This window comes from Gracilinanus agilis, chromosome 2 (genome assembly GCF_016433145.1).
Source record: "Gracilinanus agilis isolate LMUSP501 chromosome 2, AgileGrace, whole genome shotgun sequence".
Lineage (NCBI taxonomy): Eukaryota > Metazoa > Chordata > Mammalia > Didelphimorphia > Didelphidae > Gracilinanus > Gracilinanus agilis.
Genome location: NC_058131.1, coordinates 124338907 through 124349021, shown reverse-complemented (window position 1 = coordinate 124349021; position 10115 = coordinate 124338907). Strand labels below are relative to the sequence as shown.

Genomic DNA, 10115 nt, shown 5'->3' with positions numbered 1-10115 from the left:
TCTCATGATTGATAGACTTTAAAAATCTGTAAGTTTTTTATTATCCCTACTTCTTCTTCTGGGGACTTTATTAGGCTGAGTTGCAAGAACAACGAGTCTCACTCAAAATTTTCCTTCACTTGATTTTATTTGAGATGTCATAAAGCCTCTGCAACTTGATGATTCCAGACACTCATTTCCAAATGCACAGATAAGAGCAGATAGTAAGCCAGTAGGAAAATATATCCTAAAATGGAACCTTCATCAATAAAAGGAGAACGGTAATCCAGGTCAAAGTAGGTCAAAGACAAGATCTCTACCTGGGGATTTGTGAATGTGTGTAGTTGTATGGTTATTTGTCCACTTCAAAGAGGGTGTGGTGTTTTTTTTTTAAACCCTTGTACTTCGGTGTATTTTCTCATAGGTGGAAGATTGGTAAGGGTGGGCAATGGGGGTCAAGTGACTTGCCCAGGGTCACACAGCTGGGAAGTGGCTGAGGCCGGGTTTGAACCTAGGACCTCCTGTCTCTAGGCCTGACTCTCACTCCACTGAGCTACCCAGCTGCCCCCAGGGTGTGGTGTTTTGACTTGCACATGAATTGGATTTAAGTGAGGCAGAGTTGCACAAAGTCATCAGCCTCACTCTCTCTTCCAGGGTCATTGAAGCCCAGTGGCAAAACCAAAGTCAGGATGCCTGGCGATGGCCCGGGATGCAGTAGATGACCTCAGCATCTTCTATGTCTGCCCAAGAGCTACGTGTTCCACTTGCTCCTTCTTCAGCCACCTTCCTGACCATTGGAACAAATTTTTCCCATCTACCCATTCATCTGGGGGTCAGTCAGTCCTCACATGCTTTGGGTAGACACCCCCTACTTCATTGATGGGGTTGATGCCTGTCAAATTACCTTCAACCTGGTTTTAGCCTATTTGCCAAGACAGTTTTACTGGGGTATTGTTTAGCCTGCTACAGCTTTTTAAAGCCACAGGAGAGAATTGGGTGAAAGGTAGACACTAAAGATGAGCGAAGGCTAAAAAGACCTAAAAAGGGGATGGTAAACCCTCGCACTAAAGGTGTTAGTCCTCCTTGAACATCCCATACACCTCTGTGTGTATATAGACATGCATGTATCTATAACATATTTAGGTTATATATGACATATATGTATAAATATGTTTTGTAAATGCATTGTGCATATGTAATCATATAAGAAATGCTATGTGGTTATTAACAAAACATGTGTTATATCTATGTGTATATACAATACATGTGTTTGTTTATATATGAATATATAGGCACATTCACATTCTCACCTTTGAAAAGACAGGTGACAACTTTACAATTGTTAATATTATACATCCTGAAGAAAAATTTGGCAATTAAGGACTTAGAAGGCAGCATGATATAATGAGAAAAACACTTGATTTAGAATGAAAGGACTTGGTTTTAAATCTCAGTTCTGTTGTTTATTATCTGTGTGACCTTCGGGAGGGAGACTGCCCCTCTCTCTGTCTCTTTCCCTGTCTCCTCCCTCTGTCCCCCTACCCTATCCTTACCCCTTCATCATCTTTGGCTCCCCATCCCTTTCTTTCTCCCCATCCTTATCTCATTTTGTGTTTCTTAGTCCCTGCCCTGAGTTTGATCCAAAGCTCTAATGCTCTTTTCTGCCTCCCCTCCATTATTTCTGTCTGCTAGTCTTTCCTCCTTGACCATCTTTGGCTTCTTCTAATTCTCTCCAGCTCCATAGCTCTGTCCAAATTTCTGTCGCTCTAGTCCCCCAACCCTGCCTTTCCTCCAACTCTGTCTCTCTTGTCCTTCTCACTCCTTTCCTTCTCCATCTAGTTCCCCACCCAAATTTTTCCCAAATATTTGAAATAAAAAAGAAAAGAAAAAAGGCCTCTTTGGGCCTCAGTTTCTTCATCTGAAAAACGTTTGATTACATGTCCTCTGAGGTTACTCGCAGCTTAGATGTATGAGTAGAAGAAATCTTTCAGTGCTGAGAATTAAAAATCAAATTCCACTAAGCTTCCTCTGATTCCCAAAAGTTGTGAATCATATGATTACATCCTTTTCTTCATATTTTAGCATGGCATAATGTGATTTAGACTTTAAGGAAGGAAACCTAAGTTCATATCTTGGAGTGGATATCTATTAGCTCTACAACCATGAGCAAGTTACTTATCTATCCAAACCTCATCTCCCTCAACTGAAAAATGGAAATAGTGCTACTTACACTAACTACCTCACTGTTCTACATTTCTAAGGGAATTTTTCAGTAAACTACAGTTCATGATGCAGGCCTGGGGGGCAGGAATAGATCAGGGCTGTATATATAGATCTGAGAGTCATTTGCATAACAGTGATATTGAACCCATGACCAGAGAGCATTTGCTAAGTGCTTCCTAAGTGCCACTTTGCTAAGACTTGAGAATATATCCTATTAATGATTAATAACATAATATATACGTATATAAAAGGTAAAAACAAGTCCTGCACTCAAGGAGCTCAGATTCCAATGGGAGAAACATTGATGTAAACTGTTATGAATATATGACACATCTAGTGCTAAAGAAGTCACCAAATGAGACAATATAGAAAGAAAGGAAAATGGGAACGAGAACAGAACCTTAGTGAACAACCATAGTATAACAAGCAGAGTTAGGGTGTAGGGGCAGGGCAAGTGTTGAGAAGGGGTGTTTAATGTTGATTGAGCAAAGAATACTGAGAAAAAATAGCCGGCTGGGTAGGAAGAAAACCAAGAGAGAGCAGTGTCATAAAAACGCAGAGGGAAGAGAACGAGTGATTCTCATGACTATGTTGTATTTAATCTTCCAGTGTCTCCCCAGTGCGTAACCTGGAGCATGCCCCCTAATAAGATTTTGCTGAATTGATAGCTGCTGCCCAATGTGACTGTCCAGTCTCAGTCAAGGGGAAATCCCCATGTGAGTCAGAGATCGGGATGCTCTTCCCAGTATTTGAATAAGATAACTGCATTGAGGAGGTTGAATCTTGAGAATGGAGAATTGACAGGGCAGCATTTTCTAAGCCAAGTGCTTTGGGGGCTTTCTCTGGATAGGCTCCAGAGGTTTTTTTTACCCCTAAAATTTAATTTATTTCTTATTCATGCAGAAAGCATCAGTCTACCAAGTCTGTCAAAGCTGAGGTTGGATGTTTTAATTTATCCAAGGAGGCTGCATAAGAGCCTATTCTGTTCCTATTATTTTTAAAAAAATAAAATGGGAACAATAATTCTTCTATGTGGCGCTATGCTGCCTGCCTCTGTGCAGCAGGAAGTTCATGATTCCTGTACTTAGATATCTGAAACCTGGTAGCTCCCCTAGAGATACCTGCAGGCGAACTCCATCTTGATTTTCTCAACGTACCAATTATATCAAAGACAGGGGGGAGGGGAAATATCTGGTGATGTGGTCATAAAATTCCACCCCAAATATAAACAAAATGCAACTCGCTTCCTACACTGGGGCTAAGGAGAACCTCTGAGTATCAGACCACTTCATACAGCCTGTTTATATAATGGAGCTAGTGTGTGGGTTGAGATGTGGTTCCTTCCAGATAAGGGTCTGAGTATGTACTGTGTCCCTATGGTTTGGGTTCAGGGAGAGGGCATGGCCCAGAATGGGCAAGTTTTCTGGGTCCTGGTGCCAGCAGCAAAGAAGTGTTTATTCCCCTTCACATGAGCCAAGCTTAAGGAAAGATCTTCAATCCCTTGGTGTACATTAGGGCTTGGGCTTGCCTGTCTTGTCCTTCTGAAGTCTAGTCCATTGATTTATGCTCCTTAAGCCCAAAAGGAGAGATTTTGGAGTTTAACTTTCTCGTCATACTTAAAAGAAAGCATAATTTCCTTTCTTAATCAAAATTATTCCTATAAGTGATAACATTAAACTTAGTGAAATGAAGAGGCAAAATGCCATTATGGAAGCGGTTGCTGTGTTTATTTCATTTTCTTTTAAACTCAGATAAATCATGTGTAACCTCTCAACAACATTGGCCTATATCTGCTGGTAGGATAGGAATTGCTTGGTTTTAAAGCAAATAACTAAGAGTATCAACTTATGAAATGTCAACAAACCATTATGCATCCCTTATAATCACTGTACTATTATTGAGTTCAATTCTCCATCATACCTTCTAGTACTCTGTAAGGAGAACATCCTCCCATCATCCATAATCCCTAGTCCATGCTGGATTTAATAAATGTTTATGGAATGAAAAAATGAAGAGTGAAATACTTCTCCTCTCTCAGAAGCCTAAATAAGGATTCCCATTATGATTTTAGATGTTTTCTGAATGCAGTTGCACCATGAAGGTTGTTAGTACTCTCTCCTTGAAATTACTTTTGTAACTTTGTATTCACTTATATTTGTACACAAATTCTAACATTTGAAGAATCCCTGAGTGACTCTGAGTGGGTCCTTTAAGTGCCCCGGGCCTCATTTTCCTCATTTGTTAAATGAGGGTACTGGAACAGATAATCTCTGACAAACCTTCCAGCTGTAAATATCTTATAATTCATGCAGGATAAAAATGTCTAAAAGATGGAGAGTTTTCTAGTTTTGAATCTCCAAGGTCTATAAAGACACTTGTTAGTAAGATTCAATTGAATGAGATCCCAATCTCTAATATGTCATTATCATTATTATCCTTATAAAGTTTCATCATTATTACTCTATTATTAATTATTATTATAAATCCTATTATTAATCCAAATAGTGGACTAATAAGAGTTTACTATATTTTGACAATATATGCCAAATACATTAATTTACCTATTCTCACCAAAATATCCTTGTTTTGTGAAAGGTGTTAATGACTCATTCTTCTTTTAACTATTATCTGCCAAACCATTTATGTCCCTAAGATAACTGGCTTTGTTTGATGACAAGTAACACTAAAAATAAATGGCTCTGTTCTTCCAGGAAATACCAGTTCTTCAGAATAAGTCCTGCCTCCTTAAGGTTCTGCTTTAATGGCTCATTAGAGCATGGAGGAGGCCCTGGGCTCTGAAAGGCTATGCCAGTGAAGAATGAGCTGTCATAAATCCCACCAAGTTAGAAAAACTACATATCCAACTCTAGTTATAGACTACTTCTTAGCATGATATACTGGAAAGAATACTGGTTCTAAAATCAAAGGACCTTGGTTTGAATCCCACTTCTAGAGATAAATGCTATTTTGATTGACCTAGGAAATCACTTAACTTGGTTTTTTTCATCTGTGAAATAAAGGAGCCTTTGGACTACATGGCTTTCGAGGCCACTTTCAGCTCTAATTCAGGGATCCAGTCTAGCTAAGTTGTTGTTTTTTTTTTAAACCCTTATACTTCGGTGTATTGTCTCATAGGTGGAAGATTGGTAAGGGTGGGCAATGGGGGTCAAGTGACTTGCCCAGGGTCACACAGCTGGAAGTGGCTGAGGCCGGGTTTGAACCTAGGACCTCCCGTCTCTAGGCCTGGCTCTCAATCCACTGAGCAACCCAGCTGCCCCTTCTAGCTAAGTTTAAAGATGCTCATCACCAGTCTGGCTGGAAGGCAATAAAATTTTTGGCTACTAGTTATAAAATCTTTGTATATGATTGTTTCTGTGTGTGTGTGTATGTGTGTAAACACACATAAAATATTTAAATATATATTATGTGTCATTTGTATATAGTACATGTATAAATACATAAACATGTAATTCAAGAATGCATAAGTATATATAAAGACAATATATTAGTTATATGTATGATAAATGAGCATATATGTATATGTGTACACATATACATAATATGGATATTGAGGCACAAAGAGATTGTGATATACATTGATGGAGGAAGCATCCACAGAAACAAAATCACATACTTGGGGCAGTGAAATGAGGTCATATACTTGCACCCAATGGTATCCCGGTGATCTAAAAAAATGACCACTTTCCCAAATGGCTATGTTGTGGGTAGAAACAGCTTCACTTTGCTCCCAAGTAATAAAGTCTTCCCATTCACAGAACCTGATTAAGGCAGTTCTTTTAGTGACTGAGGCTCCCATCTTCCAATAGGAGATAGGCTTCCTTGGGAAGTAGACTCCCTTTGGTAGAGATCTTCACGAAAAGGGTAGACGGCCACTTCGGTAATTGTAACAATAGGTGAGATTCTTACTCTGATTAAAGTTCAACTTCCAATTCTGACATTCAATAAAACTTCCATATCTACTAATAACTCATGTACACATGTTGAAAGGAAGTTGGCTGAAGAAGAGAATTCTCTCTCGGAGCCTATTTGTACTGTATATTTGTTTTACATAACATGAGCAAACTTGGCTACCTGGTTTCCTTGACTACATGACAGTATAAAAAGCAAATTAGAAGGAGTAGTGCTGGCTAGAGGCATAAAAGTTGGCAACAGAAGGAGATAATTCATTTAGGCATAAGCTAGGATTTCTTGACTGTCATGGTGATTAAACACTACAAAAGGAAACCAAGAGAACTGGTGGCATTTGGGGCCAGGTTGTGAACTTTAATGCTTCTCTAAGTTCCTTCCCTCATCCCCAACCTCCAATCCTTTGTCTTGAAGCATTTTAATTTATTTCTGTAATTTCTACTTTTTCTCCAAATTTATTATAAGCATTATGTAAAGTCAAAGCTTCTAACAGGTCCATAGTGCAATGTTATGACAGAATAATAATATTTGGACTTGGAAGAAAAATTAGAAATCATCATCTTACCTGTTTGCCCCAAATAAAATTAGCAAGGAAAGAACTAGAACCCTATTTTCCCTCATTTATGTCTTTCCATTACATGATAAAGCTTTTAATTTCAAGGAAAATAACCCATGTTTCATTGTATATCTGCTTCTGTCATCTTAGACGGATAGAAGAACATGAAGATGATGATCGTGATGGTAATGTTAACCATGTTGTTGTTGGGTCATTTTTCTATCATGTCTGACTGTGACCCATTTTGGGATTTTCTTGGCAAAGATACTGAAGTTGTTTGCCATTTCCTTCTACAGCCCAATTTACAGCTGAGGAAACTAAGGTAAACAAGGTTAAGTAACTTGCCCAGAGTCACACAGCTAGTAAGTGTTGAGGCCAGATTTGAAATCAGGAAGATGAGTCTTCCTGACTGCAGGTCTGACATTCTATTCACTGTCACCTAGCCGCTCCAATTTAACCTTATCTAACATTTGTATAGTACTTTAAGGTTTGCAAAGCACTTTATAAAGGTGATTTCATTTCATCCCTATGGCACTGGGAGATAGGAATTTCTTTATTATATTCTAGTGTACCTTTAGCAAGCTATCATCCAGCTAGATGTGGTGTTGTTCTTAATCACTGTTTATCAAGGCTAGGAAGTGAATGGATGCAGACTATAAGATTAAAATTAGATGGTGAGGGCAGCCATCTCTCCGTCTTGTAGTTGAGCTAACTATACTTATTCTATGTGACTTCAGAAGCAAGAGAGAGAGAGAGAACCAAACAACTGACATTATATGTGGTTGCTTTGTAGCAATAAAAATTAAACAGCTACTCAGCACAGCAGTAGCCCTTCTCTCTCTACAGCAGTCATCTACAACCTCTGACAGTCCAGCAAACATGTCGAAGGGACCCACAGTTGGCATTGATCTTGGCACTATTTACTCCTGTGTAGGAGTCTTCCAACATAGGAAAGTGGAGATGACCAAGGAAACAGGACCACCCCCAGCTATGTCACCTTCACCGACACAGAATATTTAATCGGTGATGCTGCAACGAATCAAGTTTCAATGAACCCCACCAACATAGTCTTTGATGCCAAATGTCTGATTGGTCACAGATTTGATGATGCAATTGTACAGTCAGATATGAAGCACTGACTTTTCACAGTGGTGAATGACACAGGAATGCCTAAGGTCCAAGTGGAGTACAAAGGAGAGACCAAAAGTTTCTATTCAGAAGAAGTATCATCTATGGCTTTGACCAAGATGACAGAAATTGCTGAAGCTTACCTTGGGGAAACTGTCACAAATGCTGTTGTCATAGTACCAGCCTACTTCAACGATTCCCAAGATGCCAGACCCATCACTGGTCTCAATGTGCTCTGAATCATCAACGAGCCAACTACTGCTGCCATTGCTCATGGCTTGGACAAAAAAGTTGGTGCTGAGAGAAATGTGTTGCTCTTTGACTTTGGAGGTGGTACCTTCGATGTCTCCATTCTTACCATTGAGGATGGCATCTTTGAAGTCAAGTCCATAGCTGGGGACACCCACTTGGGTGGTGAAGACTTTGACAATCTCATGATCAACCATTTCATTGCCAAGTTCAAGTGAAAGCACAGGAAGGACATCAGTGAGAACAAGAGGGCTGTCTGCCGTCTGCGCACCGCTTGTGAATGTGCAAAGAGAACCCTCTCTTCCAGTACACAGGCCAGTATTAAGATGGATTCCCTCTATGAAGGTATCAACTTCTATACCTCCATTAACCGGGCCCATTTTGAAGAGCTGAATGCTAACCTCTTCCATAGTACACTGGACCCCATGGAAAAGGCTCTCAGAGATGCCAAGCTAGATAAATCACAGATTCACGATATCATCTTGGTGGGTGGTTCCACTCGAATCCCCAAAATCCAGAAGCTTCTGCAGGTCTTCTTCAATGGCAAGGAGCTCAACAAGAGTATCAATCCTAATGAGGTTGTTGCCTATGGTGTAGCTGTCCAGGCTGCCATCTTGTCTAGAGATAAATATGAGAATGTACAGGACTCGCTACTGCTAGATGTCACTCCTCTTTCCCTTGGAATTGAAACTGCTGGTGGAGTCATGACAGTTCTGATCAAATGCAATACCACCATTCTCACCAAGCTGACTCAGACCCTTACTACCTACCCTGAAAATCAGCCTGGTGTGCTTATTCAGGTTTTTGAAGGCGAGAGTAATAACAAAGGATAACAACCTGCTTGGCAAGTTTGAGCTCACAGGAATTCCTCCTGCCCAAAGGGGTGTCCCTCAGATTGAAGTTACATTTGACATTGATGTTGATGGTATCCTCAGTGTCTCTGCTGTGGATAAGAGCACAGGCAAGGAGAATAAGATCACCATCACCAATGACAAATGTCATCTGAGCAAAGAAAACATTGAGCAGATTGTCCAGGAGACTTAGAAGTACAAGGCTGAAGATGAGAAGCAGAGAGACAAGAATTTTCTTGAGTCTTATGCTTTCAACATGAAGGCAACTGTTGAGGATGAGAAACTGCAAGGCAAAATTGGTGATGAAGACAAGCAGAAGATCCTTGACAAATGCAATGAAATAATCAACTGGCTGAATAAGAACCAGACTGCTGAAAAGGAAGAATTTGAGCAGAAGGAATTGGAAAAAGTCTGCAACCCCATCATCACCAAGCTGCACCAGAGTGCAAGAACCTGGTGGGTTCCCAGGAGGTGGAGCAGCCCCATCTGGAGGTGCTTCTTCTGGACCTACCATTGAAGAGGTCGACTAAATGTACCAGAAGAAAAAGCATTCCACACAGTTTTCCAAAAATTGAAGGACTCAAATTTGTAGCCAAGGCAGTAGTGGTTTAAAAAGTAACATTTAAGCTACTGTATAAATCTGGGCATTCTGAATACTTGTGCAGAGAGAAAAATGAACAACATTGCACTTTATCATATTGTATAAAAACAAGTTGAAATGCAATTCTCGTCCTGGAGAATAAAAATATTTTAAATTGGCACCATAAAAAAATTAAACATTGCCTTTTCTATCACTTATAGATATTATCTCAGAGGCTGAATGATCTCTTTTTAGGAATATTGTAGAGGGCATTCTTTTGTAAATTAATTAATTTGTTTGTTACATTAAAATTTCTAGATTTTTCCCTCCCTCCCAACCCAATATAGTTATTATATGACAAAAATACATAAATATGTATATGTATATATATGTATATATGTGCATAAACACACATACGTATAAAACTGTTTTGCTTTCTATTTATCATTTCTTCCTTTGGAGGTGGACAAACACAAGTTATTCTTCAAACAATATCTCTGGTTCTGCTCTTTTCACTCTTCATAATTTTACATAGGTCTTTCCATATTTTTTAAACCTTATCTTCTGTCTTAGAATTAAAGCTAAGTATTGCTTTAAAAAAAACTTACCTTCCATCTTAGAA

At 39.3% G+C, this 10115-nt stretch overlaps 1 pseudogene; it reads left to right on the top strand.

The window, feature by feature from the left end:
• Window positions 1–7564: 7564 nt before the first annotated feature.
• On the top strand, window positions 7565–9443 carry LOC123234745 (annotated as a pseudogene).
• The last annotated feature ends 672 nt before the right edge of the window (window positions 9444–10115 follow it).